Below are 18,020 nucleotides of genomic sequence, written 5' to 3' on the forward strand. Positions count from 1 at the left end.
TTATTTTGCTTAGCGTGGACTTCCTTAATTTTAAGTGTGACATTTTTGGAACCACTGAGTTGGAAAATGTTGGTGTCTGGATGTTTTTACTTTTTCCATCTTTTTTGTTTTGTTTGCATACCTTTTTCATATGATTGGCACTAGTCTTTTCCAAGTCCAGGATGTGAGAAACGTTTCCACACACGGGACGAGTTAAGAGTGTGCTAGAGCATGCTTTATTTTGTAATACTGATACGTGGTGGAAAACAAATTATTTAGTCAATTGGTTAGCATTTCCATTTTTTTTTAAACCTTTGTTTAGACTGTGGTAGTGATATGGTAGTTGCCAAATGGGGCTTTGCCAGCTGTCAGTGTATTAAATTGAGCTGTGCAATATCTATTAGTATCTTTTCCAGCAATGTGGCTTTCATTTGGATTTACAAGAAAAATAACAGGAGAGACATGGATCAGAAATGCATAAAAATCAGTTGCTTGATACAAATAACATTTAAGTCACTTTGTCACAAAAAAAAAACATACAAATTATGGAAATTTGACAGGTCACACACTAAGAGGGCTCTAAATCTTGTCTTAGGCAAGACTGATATACTCGAGGCTTCCTGTTTTCTATCAAGGACATCCTCTTCAACAGCCTCCACTATTTTTACACTCTCAAGGCAGTTTCAGAGAACTTGTTTATCAATCTTTTTGTCATGAGAATGACTTGGATTAGTATTGCAGATATAAATTTGGACTGAATATTTTTTTGTCTTTTATAAAACTATAATTTACAATGGCAGTTTTTATATATTATTCATTTAAAGTGCAAAGCCCATGTAATAACCTAAGTCCACATTGATTGTGGAAAGCTGTCCATTTAGCCCAGTATAATGCATCAGTATTTTACCTTGGCATTTTTCTCTGTGCAGTGCTACCATGTGAATTGTGACTTGATCAGAAATGAAAGTGCTCTGCCTGGGGTTCTTGCTGTGCATGCTTCAGGTCCTTATTAGCAGCCTCTCAATGCAGTTTATGAGCCTGTGTCTGTCGTAAACCTGCAGAAAAGACCAGCATGTGTTTTCTTTTAGATGCTGGTCGTCAGCATGGGATGATGGTGCGCTTGTGTCTCCACTGTGTCTCCGCTTGTGTGAGTCTAGTTCCTCTGAAGTGTCTTTCCCCTCTACTTGCTAAACGCCTTTTTGTCCTTTCCACATTTGTCTTTGGCTAGCTTAATGTGACTTAAACCCACAATTCTCTTTAAAATACAAGGACTTGCTATAGATTTGATAGGTTTCAATCTAAGGTTTTATATACTGGAGCTTTCATCATTGAAGGTCATTGCAGCAAAACCGCTGCTGCACTTTTTTTTTTTTAAACCTATTGTTTTGGACCACTGATCCTTTGGTGACCTGGAAGCATCAGAATGCGTTACTGTTTACAATACAAATGTGATGTGGCCATTTGTGTCACTAAACACCTCCAAAGGTAGTTTGACTGTTGAATCGCAGTGCACACTTAGTCCAAAATATGCGTCTGAAATTTTCGCACGTTAAAAAATAAATACGACCTCACGTTATGTCAATCACGCTTGCACACTGCCTCCAAAACTTTCGTCCGTCATAAAAAAAATCAAATCAGGTTCGATTTTCTGTGTTTTTCGCATCCGTGGCAAGCAGTTTGAATGGAGTTTTGACAATTCAGAGCCACTGAATCAGGAATACAAAAAAAACGCGTACGAAAATTTCGGACTCGGTGTGCAATGGCCTTTAAACAGCATCTAAACGTCTACATTTTCTGCTACACATTCATCAAGTACAGGGTTAATCAGTGCTTATATTTTAAAGTAAATGTACCTTCATGTTTTAACCTGCTTCTGTTAATAAATCGATTTCTGACAGCTTGGCTTTTCACCTGTAGGCATTAATGTGAGGGTTCTTATAGATGAAGCAAACATCTGGCAGTGCTTGCAACTCTTTTGATGATTATTACTTTCTTTCTCCTTATAGTCACAGAGTGAATACATTTTTGTCTTGATGAATCATCTTGTGATATTCATGACCATCAGGGATTCAGGAATATGCATTATTATGATATATATTGCAGTTCAAAAGTTTACTCTCAGTAAGTATTTTTATTGTTTCATACAAATCTCTTATGCTCACCAAAAATGAATTCACAGTATGTGATTATAAAAAACAGTAAAAACAATAACATTTTGAAATATTATTACAATTTGAAAGAACTATTTTCTATTTTAAAATTTAATTTATTCCTGTGATCAAATCTGAATTTTCAGCGTCATTATTACTCCAGTCTTCAGTATCACATGATCCTTCAGAAATCATTCTAATATGAGACTCAAGAAACATTTCTTATTATTATCAATGTGAACAGCAATTGAATTTCAGCAATGAAAATAGCAATTATTTGAAATAGAAACCTTTTGTAACATTATAAATACCATTACTGTAACTTTTCATCAATTTAATTAATCCTCGCTGAATAAAAGTATTAATTTCTTTAAAAAAGTCTTCATGTAGTCTTCAAGTTTTCATGTAGGTTTCTTGTGGTATAGTTTTGCTATCCATCTTTGCTTAATTTAAAAGCGTTTTGGTACTTGATATTAATACCTCTCTAGGGTGCAGGTGCAAGTTCAGATTTACTTTCAAATGTGACAATCATGCAGGTGAAATGCTTAAAATAAGAGCAATATAGGATGCAACGACCAAAGATGTCCATTTGATGCATATCTAACAGTTTAAAAACAGCACTTTTCCCCTCTCACTTACATTATGTATTAGTTGTGTCTGCTGGTCTTATAGATCAAATGGAGCGGAGAGCTGTGAGGTGAGAGCATTTATTTGGATATGACCTGTGGACCACCTTATTGGGCCGTTGATGAATTACGGCTGGTTGGAAAGAGAGAGAACGAAAGAAGAAAATTGTGAGGAGGCAGAAAGAGAAGCCTGCAGTAATGACAGCTATTTCCTGCCATCGCAGGAAGCTCCTCTATTAGAACCAGATTTTCTTGAGCTCCAATGAGACTGCCTTTTTATTCCTTTAATCATTCACAGCTTCCTAAAGAGAGAGCAAGTAAGAAAGAAGGGGGCTGTGGGGAGAAATGGATCAAAGCCCATCTGCTCAACCCCAAAGCTTCTCTCCATTTCTTTGTTCTCAAGCATTCCCTTTTTGATGGAGTTTCAAAACTTTACTTGTTCATTCACTCTTTTTCTTTCTGTGTTTACTGTAGAGTGCACTCACTTGTTTAATCAGCTCATACAATAGAGCTGTGCTGTGTCATCAGTGAGCAATTGGTCTTGCTTAAAGCTTTCTTTAGTTAGCATTGCACAAACGTCTTGAAGTTTTCAGGAGGATCATGCACATGTTTCATGTATTGCAAAATTTGAGCTCATGCACAATTTAAAGATATGGATTTAGCATGAAATATTATATGTCTATTGGAGTTCGCTTTCTTTAGGTATATGTTAACCTTTTGCAGCGATGTTGAATAGAATGGAAACTTTTCATTAACCACAAGAATTGATTACAAGAATATATTTACACTAATAGTACATTTTAGAAATAAATAGCAGAAATGTTTTCATCATTTATAAAAATCTGAAATGTTTCTTGAGCCAATCATAATATTATGATTTCTGAGAGATCTTGTGACACTGAAGACTGGAGTAATGATGCTGAAAATTCAGCTTTGTCATCACAGGAATACATTGCAAATTATATTCAAATAGAAAACATTTCATTTAAAATTGTAATAATATTTCACATGATTGGAAGCACACTTCTTTTCGACAGGCAAAGCAGGGTTACGTTTTTGTACGTTGTGCACAATAACCCTAAAGGCACCAGGACGGCGGTGCCACCGGCTTCTTATATATATATACTGTATGTATATATACGTATATTTAAATATAGCTCTGAGCAGCGATGAAGGGCCAAAGCCAGCGGTACCGCCACCCCGGTAACTAAAGAAACCGGGGTTGCGGTGCCACCGGCCTGGGCCCGTAATCGCTGCTCGCAGCTATATTTATTTTTTACATTTTTTTCCAACTATTCGGGCACTTTTGGGGCCCTTAACCTGCTTGAAAACTCTTGAAACTTTGCACACAGGTCAGAACCCGCGGCCATCAGGGCAGGGCTGAAGCTGGTACCTGGGTGTGGCAGGGGGGCTCGACAGCGCCCCCTGGAATGGGGTCTGAAAAAACTTGGTCCATAAATCAAACACGCTTGCATGTAATAATATGAAACTCGGTGCACATGTAGATCTCATCGGTTCATATATACTTCACACTCTTACTCTTACTTCACACTCAATTTTCAATTTAAATGATAGTTCTGTAATTGTAGTGTGCAATGATTGATCAGGCTGAACAACATGTGGCTTGTGCAGCTTTGTGCCTTTCTGTTGACAAACTCTAGTACTCTCCTACTTAGCAAAATAGGATTGTAATTGCATACATAAACACTATTGCCATTAGTACTTGAGCTTTGATCTTTACCCACTTTGGCCTTTAGTCTTTCTTCTTTTCTGATCTTCAAACATGTTCTTTTTATAACAATCGTATATGGCTGAGTACAAAAAAAGTGTTTTTTATTCAAATAAATGGTACATTTTCATAGGCATGCACCAGAATGATTGCCAAAAAAAATGTGTGTGGCCTTCTAAAGTAAGCCATTGTTTTAGAAGTAACAGCATGCTGCATACTTTCCATATGTCTGCATGGTGAAGTCATTAAGCCATACTTCATACGGAGCATATAGTAAAGTCGCGCATCCTGGCCTGACATCACAAGACCACACCAAGAGAGTTCAGTCATATGAACTATTCCCGGTGGTAAGACATGGATGGATAGTTGGAAAGCTATTATTGTGGGATCAGCTATTTCGCCCAGATTAGCCAGTTAAATGTCTTTCAAATGCTCTTTTTCTGTTTAAGTGAGTGGTTCTTGACCAGAAATACACCCATCACTAGTGATTTCAGTCGTTTTTTGGCTCCGAACTCTTTATCTCAGCAGTGATTTTCAGTTTGGTAGTTGGGATCAATCAGACCACAGGCCGTGTTATTTTCATTGCCCACAGTGTTGAGTGCAGGAATGACGAGTTTTCCCATAATTCTCCCTCCATGTGCAGCAGTGGTTCTGCAATCAGTCTTTTAAATTAGATGTGAAAGTTCTGGTTTGTATTAACACATCTTAAACCCATGTGTGTACCTGATGGAAAAAGCATCATTAGACTGATCATTAAATTAATGTATAATCCTTGTCCAGTTTTTTTGTTTTAGAGACCCCAAGCAACATACTGTACAGTATGGTACACAGTATTGACTTAAATATTTTCTTTAGAATAACATGCACTGAAAAATAATGCCCAATAAGACCAGGGGAAAGTAAATAGGGAATGTGTACTCAACATCCCCAATTATATGTTTTTAGGTCTACTTAATCAACAGATTCAAAATCTTCAAAGAGTTGCAAAGTCAACAATGTTTTGTTGTCGGGTGGCAAGATCTTTGTGTTATAAGTACAATTTGGTGAGAATGTCTTATGAGGGGAAAGTAAACAACCTTTAGTTTACGGCAATTTGTTTGTTTCTATGGTCATCAACATGAATGTAATATGATGCCATTTGATGAACATAGAGCAATGTGCCTGTAAAAAGACACATGAAAACACTTTTTCAATTAAGATGTTTTCCATGCAAACATATCCCCCAGGAATCCAAGCTCGGCCGTAAAAGTCACAGTATGCTTAATAATTGGCAGGGCTAGTGTGAAAATAACAAAACTTAGGTCAATTTCACACTTTTCACCAGCTTTAGTCCCTTCAAGGTAAAAAATAATAATAATAAAATCATCAATAAGTATGCCAAAATATGTTTTCCATAACTCTTTAACATTATTTAATCAACTTTTTCAAGTTATGAAATTCAACTAGCTTTCTTAGTAAGTTAAATACTTAAAGTCAAGCGAGACTTGATGTCGTGTCTCCTTTGCTCTAAGCATCCACACTTCCGGGAACCGGGATCCTCCCGACAGGGGAGAAAACGCTCAACCAACTGAGCCACTGGTACTTCCACATGAATATTTCTTTTTTTGGGGGGTGCATGTCATTTTTATTTGGACAAAACCAGTGAAACTAAAGCATTATAACACAAAGAGTGAGATTCCAATCCAAATCCTCCACATGATGGAGCAATGCTCAAACCACTGAGCCTCTGGAGCTTCCACTCTTAATCTTCTTTATTTAATCTTAATCTTTATTTAATCTTATTCTATCTTAATCTTCACTATTGCTCCTCTTTTTTGGGGGGCATGTCTTTTTTATTTGGACAAACACGTTCAAAATAAAGCATTTTAATGCAAAGAGTGGGATTTTAACCCATATCCTCCACATGATGGAGCAACGCTCAAACCACTGAGCCACTGGACCTTCCACAATTGCTCCTCTTTTTTGGGGCCCATGTCTTTTTTATTTGGACAAAACCAGTGAAAATAAAGCATTTTAATGCAAAGAATGGGATTTGAACCCAAATCCTCCACATGAGGGAGCAACGCTCAAACCACTAAGCCACTGGAGCTTCCAATCTTACTCCTCTTTATTTTGGGGACATGTCTTTTTTATTTGAAAAAAAAAGTTCAAAATAAAGCATTTTAATGCAAAGAATGGGATTTGAACCCATATCCTCCACATGATGGTGCAACGCTCAAACCACTGAGCCACTCGAGCTACCACTGCTGCACCTCTTTTTTGGGGGGCATGTCTTTTTTATTTGGACAAAACCTTTCAAAATAAAGCATTTTAATGCAAAGAGTGGGATTTGAACCCAAATCCTCCACATGATGGTGCAACGCTCAAACCACTGAGCCACTGGAGCTTCCACTCTTGCTCCTCTTTATTTGGGGGGCTTGTCTTTTATATTTGGACAAAACCATTCAAAATAAAGCATTTTAATGCAAAGAGTGGGATTTGAACCCAAATCCTCCACATGATGGTGCAACGCTCAAACCACTGAGCCACTGGAGCTTCCACTCTTGCGCCTCTTTATTTGGGGGCCATGTCTTTTTTATTTGGACAAAACCATTCAAAATAAAGCATTTAACGCAAAGAGTGGGATTTGAACCCAAATCCTCCACATGATGGAGCAACTCTCAAACCACTGAGCCACTGGAGCTTCTACTGCTGCACTTCTTTTTTGGGGTGAATGTCTTTCTTATTTGGACAAAACTGCTCAAAATAAAGCATTTTTATGCAATGAGTGGGATTTGAACCCAAATCCTCCACCCAATGGAGCAATGCTCAAACCACTGAGCCACTGGAGCTTCCACTGTTGCTCCTCTTTTTTGAGGGGCATGTCTTTTTTATTTGGACAAAACCGTTCAAAATAAAGAATTTTAATGCAAAGAATGGGATTTGAACCCAAATCCTCCACATGATGGTGCAACGCTCAAACCACTGAGCCACTGGAGCTTCCACTCTTACTCCTTTTTATTTTGGGTAATATCTTTTTTATTTGGACAAAACCAGTGAAAATAAAGCATTTTAACACAAAGATTGGGATTTTAACAAAAATCCTTCACATGATGGAGCATTGCTCAAACCACTGAGCCACTGGAGCTTCCACTCTTACTCCTCTTTATTTTCAGAGGAGTATCACATGATCAGTGCATCACATGATCAACTGCTAAATTCAAATGTGCTTCCCCGCGTTGGCTGGCGCTGAGCCAGAGACGGGTGCACTCAGTGCTGCTGTCATTTTCACGGACGCAATTTCCTATGGCAGGGGTCGGCCGACCCCCTAAACTTCTGCCTAGCCCCCCTACAAATTTGTGATTAATGTAGGCTAGGAATTCATGTTCGCTTCCGTCTTGTTATAATAAGATTCGGCGCGTTCTTCATCCCCATCCGCAGCAGTGCAGAGCAGAGAGCACGTCAGAAACAGAGGACAGTGTGTGTGTGTGCGTGCGTGTTCATCTCGACGCGCACGGTCAATTGCGATGTAAGATGTAGCTAAACTTAACATTTCATATTTGATATTTTTTAGGTCATAAATGTTAAAAGAATGACTAAAAATAATCAGGCAAACTAATATAGTTTTGTCTAATTTCGCCATTTTGAACTGAAAATTTGTAAATAAAAAATAGTAACGTGACATGTAATGTAATAATTAGTTTACTGTCATTGTTGTGAGGGGACAAGAAACATTAACAAAGCCGTTTTCATCATTTTAGGCACATGAGTAATAATGAATTTATACATGAAGAGTTCAGATGCAAAAGCCTCTAAATGCCATTTGAAATTTTCTTCTTTAATGATGATTTTTATCAAACTTGTATATTTAAGTTCAGTAATTTCACTTAAATGGCTATGATAATTACCTATTAATTGTTATTTAAGTGATATTACTGAACTTAAATATACAAGTTTGATAAAAAATCATCATTAAAGAAGAAAATTTCAAATGGCATTTAGAGGCTTTTGCATCTGAACTCTTCACATATTGAGAATATAATTCAAATTGTAGCCTTTAGTACAAAGCTAAGCCTTCGGAGGGGAAGAGAAAGTGGTGAAGAGACTGAGGAAAAAAGAAAGAGTGATGGAGATGAGGAGAGATTTTGACAAATAATCTACTGTCCACTGACATGGTTTTAAAGCAATTTCCTATCCTTTTTTTTGGTCTTCAAACGTCTTGAAAATGCAAATATCGGATAACTAAAAAATGTGAAGCCCCTACCAACCTCAAATTTAGGACCTCTTTGATTATAAAGCCCTGTCTACGGCCCTGTATTAGGCATACAAACAATAATAAATGTGTAGCCTATACATATTGTGAATGCATTTAATAAACTTAATTACCAAGCTTTAGCTTTCAGTAAATAAACGCGTCTGAGAAAAATTATTCATAGGCAAAATCAACCTATATCAGTTGACCCTATGTTTACTTTCTTCACTGACAAAAAAATGAAAAGCCTATATCAGTCAAAGCTCAGTTACGAGTTAAATTTAAACTTAAATTTAGCTTATCCTTATAATTTTTTTGTTTTTTGGGGGCGTGTTAGAGTGGGATTTTGTTAGGTGGTCCTCAGAAAAAAATGGAAGATAAAGTGGTCCTTGGGCTGAAAAAGTTTGAGAAACACTGCTCTAGACTCTTCCAGAGCTGCGATATCAAAATTCAAAATTTCGACCCGAAAAAAAACGACAGTGTTACCCCTTTCTTTTTTTTTCTTTTTTGGGCGAAAAATTAAGTTTCTCCAATCTTCTCAAAACTCTGGATTCTGATAGAGGGCCACGAAACTTTGACCTGAGTGCAAAAATGGAGGCTCTAGACCCTTCCAGAGCTGAGATATCAAAAATTAAAAAATTTCGACCCAAAAAAAAAACGACAGTGTTACCCCTTTCGTTTTTTTTCGTTTTCGGGCGAAAAATTAAGTTTCTCTAATCTTCACAAAACTCTGGATTCTGATAGAGGGTCGTGAGACTTTGACCTGAGTGCAAAAATGGATGATCTAGACCCTTCCAGAGCTGAGATATCAAAATTCAAAATTTCGACCCGAAAAAAAAACGACAGTGTTACCCCTTTCGTTTTTTTTTCATTTTTGGGCGAAAAATTAAGTTTCTCCAATCTTCTCAAAACTCTGGATTATGATAGAGGGCTGTGAGACTTTGACCTGAGTGCAAAAATGGATGATCTAGACCCTTCCAGAGCTGAGATATCAAAATTCTAAATTTCGACCCGAAAAAAAAAACGACAGTGTTACCCCTTTCGTTTTTTTTATTTTTGGGCGAAAAATTAAGTTTCTCCAATCTTCTCAAAACTCTGGATTCTGATAGAGGGCCACGAGACTTTGACCTGAGTGCAAAAATGGAGGCTCTAGACCCTTCCAGAGCTGAGATATCAAAATTCAAAATTTCAACCCGAAAAAAAAAACGACAGTGTTACCCCTTTCGTTTTTTTTTTTTGTTTTGGGGCGAAAAATTAAGTTTCTCTAATCTTCACAAAACTCTGGATTCTGACAGAGGGTCGTGAGACTTTGACCTGAGTGCAAAAATGGATGATCTAGACCCTTCCAGAGCTGAGATATCAAAATTCTAAATTTCGACCCGAAAAAAAAAACGACAGTGTTACCCCTTTCGTTTTTTTTATTTTTGGGCGAAAAATTAAGTTTCTCCAATCTTCTCAAAACTCTGGATTCTGATAGAGGGCCACGAGACTTTGACCTGAGTGCAAAAATGGATGATCTAGACCCTTCCAGAGCTGAGATATCAAAATTCAAAATTTCGACCCGAAAAAAAAAGACAGTGTTACCCCTTTCGTTATTTTTCATTTTTGGGCGAAAAATTAAGTTTCTCCAATCTTCTCAAAACTCTGGATTATGATAGAGGGCTGTGAGACTTTGACCTGAGTGCAAAAATGGAGGCTCTAGACCCTTCCAGAGCTGAGATATCAAAATTCAAAATTTCGACCCGAAAAAAAAACGACAGTGTTACCCCTTTCGTTTTTTTTCATTTTTGGGCGAAAAATTAAGTTTCTCCAATCTTCTCAAAACTCTGGATTATGATAGAGGGCTGTGAGACTTTGACCTGAGTGCAAAAATGGAGGCTTTAGACCCTTCCAGAGCTGAGATATCGAAACTCAAAATTTCAACCAGAAAAAAAAACGACAGTGTTACCCCTTACGTTTTTTGTTTTTTTTTGGCGAAAAATTAAGTTTCCCCAATCTTCTCAAAACTCTGGATTCTGATAGAGGGCCATGAGACTTAGACCTGAGTGCAATAATGGAGGCTCTAGACCCTTCCAGAGCTGAGATATCGAAAATCAAAATTTCGACCAGAAAAAAAAACGACAGTGTTACCCCTTTCGTTTTTTTCGTTTTTGGGCGAAAAATTAAGTTTCTCCAATCTTCTCAAAACTCTGGATTCTGATAGAGGGCCACGAGACTTTGACCTGAGTGCAAAAATGGAGGCTCTAGACCCTTCCAGAACTGAGATATCAAAATTCAAAATTTCGACCCGAAAAAAAAAACGACAGTGTTACCCCTTTCGTTTTTTTTCGTTTTGGGGCGAAAAATTAAGTTTCTCTAATCTTCACAAAACTCTGGATTCTGACAGAGGGTCGTGAGACTTTGACCTGAGTGCAAAAATGGATGATTTAGACCCTTCCAGAGCTGAGATATCAAAATTCTAAATTTCGACCCGAAAAAAAAACGACAGTGTTACCCCTTTCGTTTTTTTTATTTTTGGGCGAAAAAATTAAGTTTCTCCAATCTTCTCAAAACTCTGGATTCTGATAGAGGGCCACGAGACTTTGACCTGAGTGCAAAAATGGATGATCTAGACCCTTCCAGAGCTGAGATATCAAAATTCAAAATTTCGACCCGAAAAAAAAAACGACAGTGTTACCCCTTTCGTTTTTTTTCCATTTTTGGGCGAAAAATTAAGTTTCTCCAATCTTCTCAAAACTCTGGATTATGATAGAGGGCTGTGAGACTTTGACCTGAGTGCAAAAATGGAGGCTCTAGACCCTTCCAGAGCTGAGATATCAAAATTCTAAATTTCGACCCGAAAAAAAAAACGACAGTGTTACCCCTTTCGTTTTTTTTTTTCATTTTTGGGCGAAAAATTAAGTTTCTCCAATCTTCTCAAAACTCTGGATTATGATAGAGGGCTGTGAGACTTTGACCTGAGTGCAAAAATGGAGGCTCTAGACCCTTCCAGAGCTGAGATATCAAAATTCTAAATTTCGACCCGAAAAAAAAACGACAGTGTTACCCCTTTCGTTTTTTTTCATTTTTGGGCGAAAAATTAAGTTTCTCCAATCTTCTCAAAACTCTGGATTCTGATAGAGGGCTACGAGACTTTGACCTGAGTGCAAAAATGGAGGCTCTAGACCCTTCCAGAGCTGAGATATCGAAATTCAAAATTTCGACCGGAAAAAAAAACGACAGTGTTACCCCTTTCGTTTTTTTTTCATTTTTGGGCGAAAAATTAAGTTTCTCCAATCTTCTCAAAACTCTGGATTATGATAGAGGGCTGTGAGACTTTGACCTGAGTGCAAAAATGGAGGCTCTAGACCCTTCCAGAGCTGAGATATCAAAATTCAAAATTTCGACCCGAAAAAAACCCGACAGTGTTACCCCTTACGTTTTTTTTTTTGGCGAAAAATTAAGTTTCCCCAATCTTCTTAAATCTGTGGATTCTGATAGAGGGCCATGAGACTTAGACCTGAGTGCAAAAATGGAGGCTTTAGACCCTTCCAGAGCTGAGATATCGAAACTCAAAATTTCAACCAGAAAAAAAAACGACAGTGTTACCCCTTACGTTTTTTTTTTTTTTTTGGCGAAAAATTAAGTTTCCCCAATCTTCTCAAAACTCTGGATTCTGATAGAGGGCCATGAGACTTAGACCTGAGTGCAATAATGGAGGCTCTAGACCCTTCCAGAGCTGAGATATCGAAAATCAAAATTTCGACCAGAAAAAAAAACGACAGTGTTACCCCTTTCGTTTTTTTCGTTTTTGGGTGAAAAATTAAGTTTCTCTAATCTTCACAAAACTCTGGATTCTGATAGAGGGCCGTGAGACTTTGACCTGAGTGCAAAAATGGATGATCTAGACCCTTCCAGAGCTGAGATATCAAAATTCTAAATTTCGACCCGAAAAAAAAACCACAGTGGTACCCCTTTCGTTTTTTTTTCGGGCGAAAAATTAAGTTTCTCCAATCTTCTCAAAACTCTGGATTCTGATAGAGGGCCATGAGACTTAGACCTGAGTGCAAAAATGGAGGCTTTAGACCCTTCCAGAGCTGAGATATCGAAACTCAAAAATTCAACCAGAAAAAAAAACGACAGTGTTACCCCTTTCGTTTTTTTTTTATTTTTGGGCGAAAAATTAAGTTTCTCCAATCTTCTCAAAACTCTGGATTCTGATAGAGGGCCACGAGACTTTGACCTGAGTGCAAAAATGGATGATCTAGACCCTTCCAGAGCTGAGATATCAAAATTCAAAATTTCGACCCGAAAAAAAAACGACAGTGTTACCCCTTTCGTTTTTTTTCATTTTTGGGCGAAAAATTAAGTTTCTCCAATCTTCTCAAAACTCTGGATTATGATAGAGGGCTGTGAGACTTTGACCTGAGTGCAAAAATGGAGGCTCTAGACCCTTCCAGAGCTGAGATATCAAAATTCAAAATTTCGACCAGAAAAAAAAACGACAGTGTTACCCCTTACGTTTTTTTGGGGTGGGGGCGAAAAATGAAGTTTCCCCAATCTTCTCAAAACTCTGGATTCTGATAGAGGGCCATGAGACTTAGACCTGAGTGCAAAAATGGAGGCTTTAGACCCTTCCAGAGCTGAGATATCGAAACTCAAAATTTCAACCCGAAAAAAAACGACAGTGTTACCCCTTTTGTTTTTTTTCGTTTTCGGGCGAAAAATTTTGTTTCTCCAATCTTTTCAAAACTCTGGATTATGATAGAGGGCTGTGAGACTTTGACCTGAGTGCAAAAATGGATGATTTAGACCCTTCCAGAGCTGAGATATCAAAATTCTAAATTTCGACCCAAAAAAAAAACGACAGTGTTACCCCTTTCGTTTTTTTTTTTTCATTTTTGGGCGAAAAATTAAGTTCCTCCAATCTTCTCAAAACTCTGGATTCTGATAGAGGGCCACGAGACTTTGACCTGAGTGCAAAAATGGATGATCTAGACCCTTCCAGAGCTGAGATTTCAAAATTCAAAATTTCGACCCGAAAAAAAAAGACAGTGTTACCCCTTTCGTTATTTTTCATTTTTGGGCGAAAAATTAAGTTTCTCCAATCTTCTCAAAACTCTGGATTATGATAGAGGGCTGTGAGACTTTGACCTGAGTGCAAAAATGGATGATTTAGACCCTTCCAGAGCTGAGATATCAAAATTCTAAATTTCGACCCAAAAAAAAAACGACAGTGTTACCCCTTTCGTTTTTTTTTTTTTCATTTTTGGGCGAAAAATTAAGTTCCTCCAATCTTCTCAAAACTCTGGATTCTGATAGAGGGCCACGAGACTTTGACCTGAGTGCAAAAATGGATGATCTAGACCCTTCCAGAGCTGAGATTTCAAAATTAAAAATTTCGACCCGAAAAAAAAAGACAGTGTTACCCCTTTCGTTATTTTTCATTTTTGGGCGAAAAATTAAGTTTCTCCAATCTTCTCAAAACTCTGGATTATGATAGAGGGTCGTGAGACTTTGACCTGAGTGCAAAAATGGAGGCTCTAGACCCTTCCAGAGCTGAGATATCAAAATTCAAAATTTCGACCCGAAAAAAAAACGACAGTGTTACCCCTTTCGTTTTTTTTCATTTTTGGGCGAAAAATTAAGTTTCTCCAATCTTCTCAAAACTCTGGATTATGATAGAGGGCTGTGAGACTTTGACCTGAGTGCAAAAATGGAGGCTCTAGACCCTTCCAGAGCTGAGATATCAAAATTCAAAATTTCGACCAGAAAATAACCCGACAGTGTTACCCCTTACGTTTTTTTTTCATTTTTGGGCGAAAAATTAAGTTTCCCCAATCTTCTCAAAACTGTGGATTCTGATAGAGGGCCATGAGACTTAGACCTGAGTGCAAAAATGGAGGCTTTAGACCCTTCCAGAGCTGAGATATCGAAACTCAAAATTTCAACCAGAAAAAAAAACGACAGTGTTACCCCTTACGTTTTTTGTTTTTTTTTGGCGATAAATTAAGTTTCCCCAATCTTCTCAAAACTCTGGATTCTGATAGAGGGCCATGAGACTTAGACCTGAGTGCAATAATGGAGGCTCTAGACCCTTCCAGAGCTGAGATATCGAAAATCAAAATTTCGACCAGAAAAAAAAACGACAGTGTTACCCCTTTCGTTTTTTTCGTTTTTGGGCGAAAAATTAAGTTTCTCCAATCTTCTCAAAACTCTGGATTCTGATAGAGGGCCAGGAGACTTTGACCTGAGTGCAAAAATGGAGGCTCTAGACCCTTCCAGAGCTGAGATATTAAAATTCAAAATTTCGACCCGAAAAAAAAAACGACAGTGTTACCCCTTTCGTTTTTTTTCGTTTTGGGGCGAAAAATTAAGTTTCTCTAATCTTCACAAAACTCTGGATTCTGACAGAGGGTCGTGAGACTTTGACCTGAGTGCAAAAATGGATGATCTAGACCCTTCCAGAGCTGAGATATCAAAATTCTAAATTTCGACCCGAAAAAAAAACGACAGTGTTACCCCTTTCGTTTTTTTTATTTTTGGGCGAAAAATTAAGTTTCTCCAATCTTCTCAAAACTCTGGATTCTGATAGAGGGCCACGAGACTTTGACCTGAGTGCAAAAATGGATGATCTAGACCCTTCCAGAGCTGAGATATCAAAATTCAAAATTTCGACCCGAAAAAAAAAACGACAGTGTTACCCCTTTCGTTTTTTTTCCATTTTTGGGCGAAAAATTAAGTTTCTCCAATCTTCTCAAAACTCTGGGTTATGATAGAGGGCTGTGAGACTTAGACCTGAGTGCAATAATGGAGGCTCTAGACCCTTCCAGAGCTGAGATATCGAAAATCAAAATTTCGACCAGAAAAAAAAACGACAGTGTTACCCCTTTCGTTTTTTTCGTTTTTTGGCGAAAAATTAAGTTTCTCTAATCTTCACAAAACTCTGGATTCTGACAGAGGGTCGTGAGACTTTGACCTGAGTGCAAAAATGGATGATCTAGACCCTTCCAGAGCTGAGATATCAAAATTCTAAATTTCGACCCGAAAAAAAAACGACAGTGTTACCCCTTTCGTTTTTTTTATTTTTGGGCGAAAAATTAAGTTTCTCCAATCTTCTCAAAACTCTGGATTCTGATAGAGGGCCACGAGACTTTGACCTGAGTGCAAAAATGGATGATCTAGACCCTTCCAGAGCTGAGATATCAAAATTCAAAATTTCGACCCGAAAAAAAAAACGACAGTGTTACCCCTTTCGTTTTTTTTCCATTTTTGGGCGAAAAATTAAGTTTCTCCAATCTTCTCAAAACTCTGGGTTATGATAGAGGGCTGTGAGACTTAGACCTGAGTGCAATAATGGAGGCTCTAGACCCTTCCAGAGCTGAGATATCGAAAATCAAAATTTCGACCAGAAAAAAAAACGACAGTGTTACCCCTTTCGTTTTTTTCGTTTTTTGGCGAAAAATTAAGTTTCTCTAATCTTCACAAAACTCTGGATTCTGATAGAGGGCCGTGAGACTTTGACCTGAGTGCAAAAATGGATGATCTAGACCCTTCCAGAGCTGAGATATCAAAATTCTAAATTTCGACCCGAAAAAAAACCCACAGTGGTACCCCTTTCGTTTTTTTTTCGGGCGAAAAATTAAGTTTCTCCAATCTTCTCAAAACTCTGGATTCTGATAGAGGGCCATGAGACTTAGACCTGAGTGCAAAAATGGAGGCTTTAGACCCTTCCAGAGCTGAGATATCGAAACTCAAAAATTCAACCAGAAAAAAAAACGACAGTGTTACCCCTTTCATTTTTTTTTTATTTTTGGGCGAAAAATTAAGTTTCTCCAATCTTCTCAAAACTCTGGATTCTGATAGAGGGCCACGAGACTTTGACCTGAGTGCAAAAATGGATGTTCTAGACCCTTCCAGAGCTGAGATATCAAAATTCAAAATTTCGACCCGAAAAAAAAACGACAGTGTTACCCCTTTCGTTTTTTTTCATTTTTGGGCGAAAAATTAAGTTTCTCCAATCTTCTCAAAACTCTGGATTATGATAGAGGGCTGTGAGACTTTGACCTGAGTGCAAAAATGGAGGCTCTAGACCCTTCCAGAGCTGAGATATCAAAATTCAAAATTTCGACCAGAAAAAAAAACGACAGTGTTACCCCTTACGTTTTTTTGGGGTGGGGGCGAAAAATGAAGTTTCCCCAATCTTCTCAAAACTCTGGATTCTGATAGAGGGCCATGAGACTTAGACCTGAGTGCAAAAATGGAGGCTTTAGACCCTTCCAGAGCTGAGATATCGAAACTCAAAATTTCAACCCGAAAAAAAACGACAGTGTTACCCCTTTTGTTTTTTTTCGTTTTCGGGCGAAAAATTTTGTTTCTCCAATCTTTTCAAAACTCTGGATTATGATAGAGGGCTGTGAGACTTTGACCTGAGTGCAAAAATGGATGATTTAGACCCTTCCAGAGCTGAGATATCAAAATTCTAAATTTCGACCCGAAAAAAAAACGACAGTGTTACCCCTTTCGTTTTTTTTTTTTTCATTTTTGGGCGAAAAATTAAGTTCCTCCAATCTTCTCAAAACTCTGGATTCTGATAGAGGGCCACGAGACTTTGACCTGAGTGCAAAAATGGATGATCTAGACCCTTCCAGAGCTGAGATTTCAAAATTCAAAATTTCGACCCGAAAAAAAAAGACAGTGTTACCCCTTTCGTTATTTTTCATTTTTGGGCGAAAAATTAAGTTTCTCCAATCTTCTCAAAACTCTGGATTATGATAGAGGGCTGTGAGACTTTGACCTGAGTGCAAAAATGGAGGCTCTAGACCCTTCCAGAGCTGAGATATCAAAATTCAAAATTTCGACCCGAAAAAAAAAACGACAGTGTTACCCCTTTCGTTTTTTTTCATTTTTGGGCGAAAAATTAAGTTTCTCCAATCTTCTCAAAACTCTGGATTATGATAGAGGGCTGTGAGACTTTGACCTGAGTGCAAAAATGGAGGCTCTAGACCCTTCCAGAGCTGAGATATCGAAAATCAAAATTTCGACCAGAAAAAAAAACGACAGTGTTACCCCTTTCGTTTTTTTCGTTTTTGGGCGAAAAATTAAGTTTCTCCAATCTTCTCAAAACTCTGGATTCTGATAGAGGGCCACGAGACTTTGACCTGAGTGCAAAAATGGAGGCTCTAGACCCTTCCAGAGCTGAGATATCAAAATTCAAAATTTCGACCCGAAAAAAAAAACGACAGTGTTACCCCTTTCGTTTTTTTTCGTTTTGGGGCGAAAAATTAAGTTTCTCTAATCTTCACAAAACTCTGGATTCTGACAGA

At 37.8% G+C, this 18,020-nt stretch overlaps 1 protein-coding gene across 1 annotated transcript in view; it reads left to right on the top strand.

Annotated features, from left to right (window-relative positions):
- Positions 1 to 18,020, top strand: part of uba7 (ubiquitin-like modifier activating enzyme 7) — a 67,765-nt gene that overhangs the window by 18,244 nt on the left and 31,501 nt on the right. The gene's annotated exons all lie outside the window — the stretch shown is intronic.

The sequence above is a fragment of the Pimephales promelas genome, chromosome 8 (assembly GCF_988280905.1).
Source record: "Pimephales promelas chromosome 8, fPimPro1.hap1.1, whole genome shotgun sequence".
Taxonomy (NCBI): Eukaryota; Metazoa; Chordata; class Actinopteri; order Cypriniformes; family Leuciscidae; genus Pimephales; species Pimephales promelas.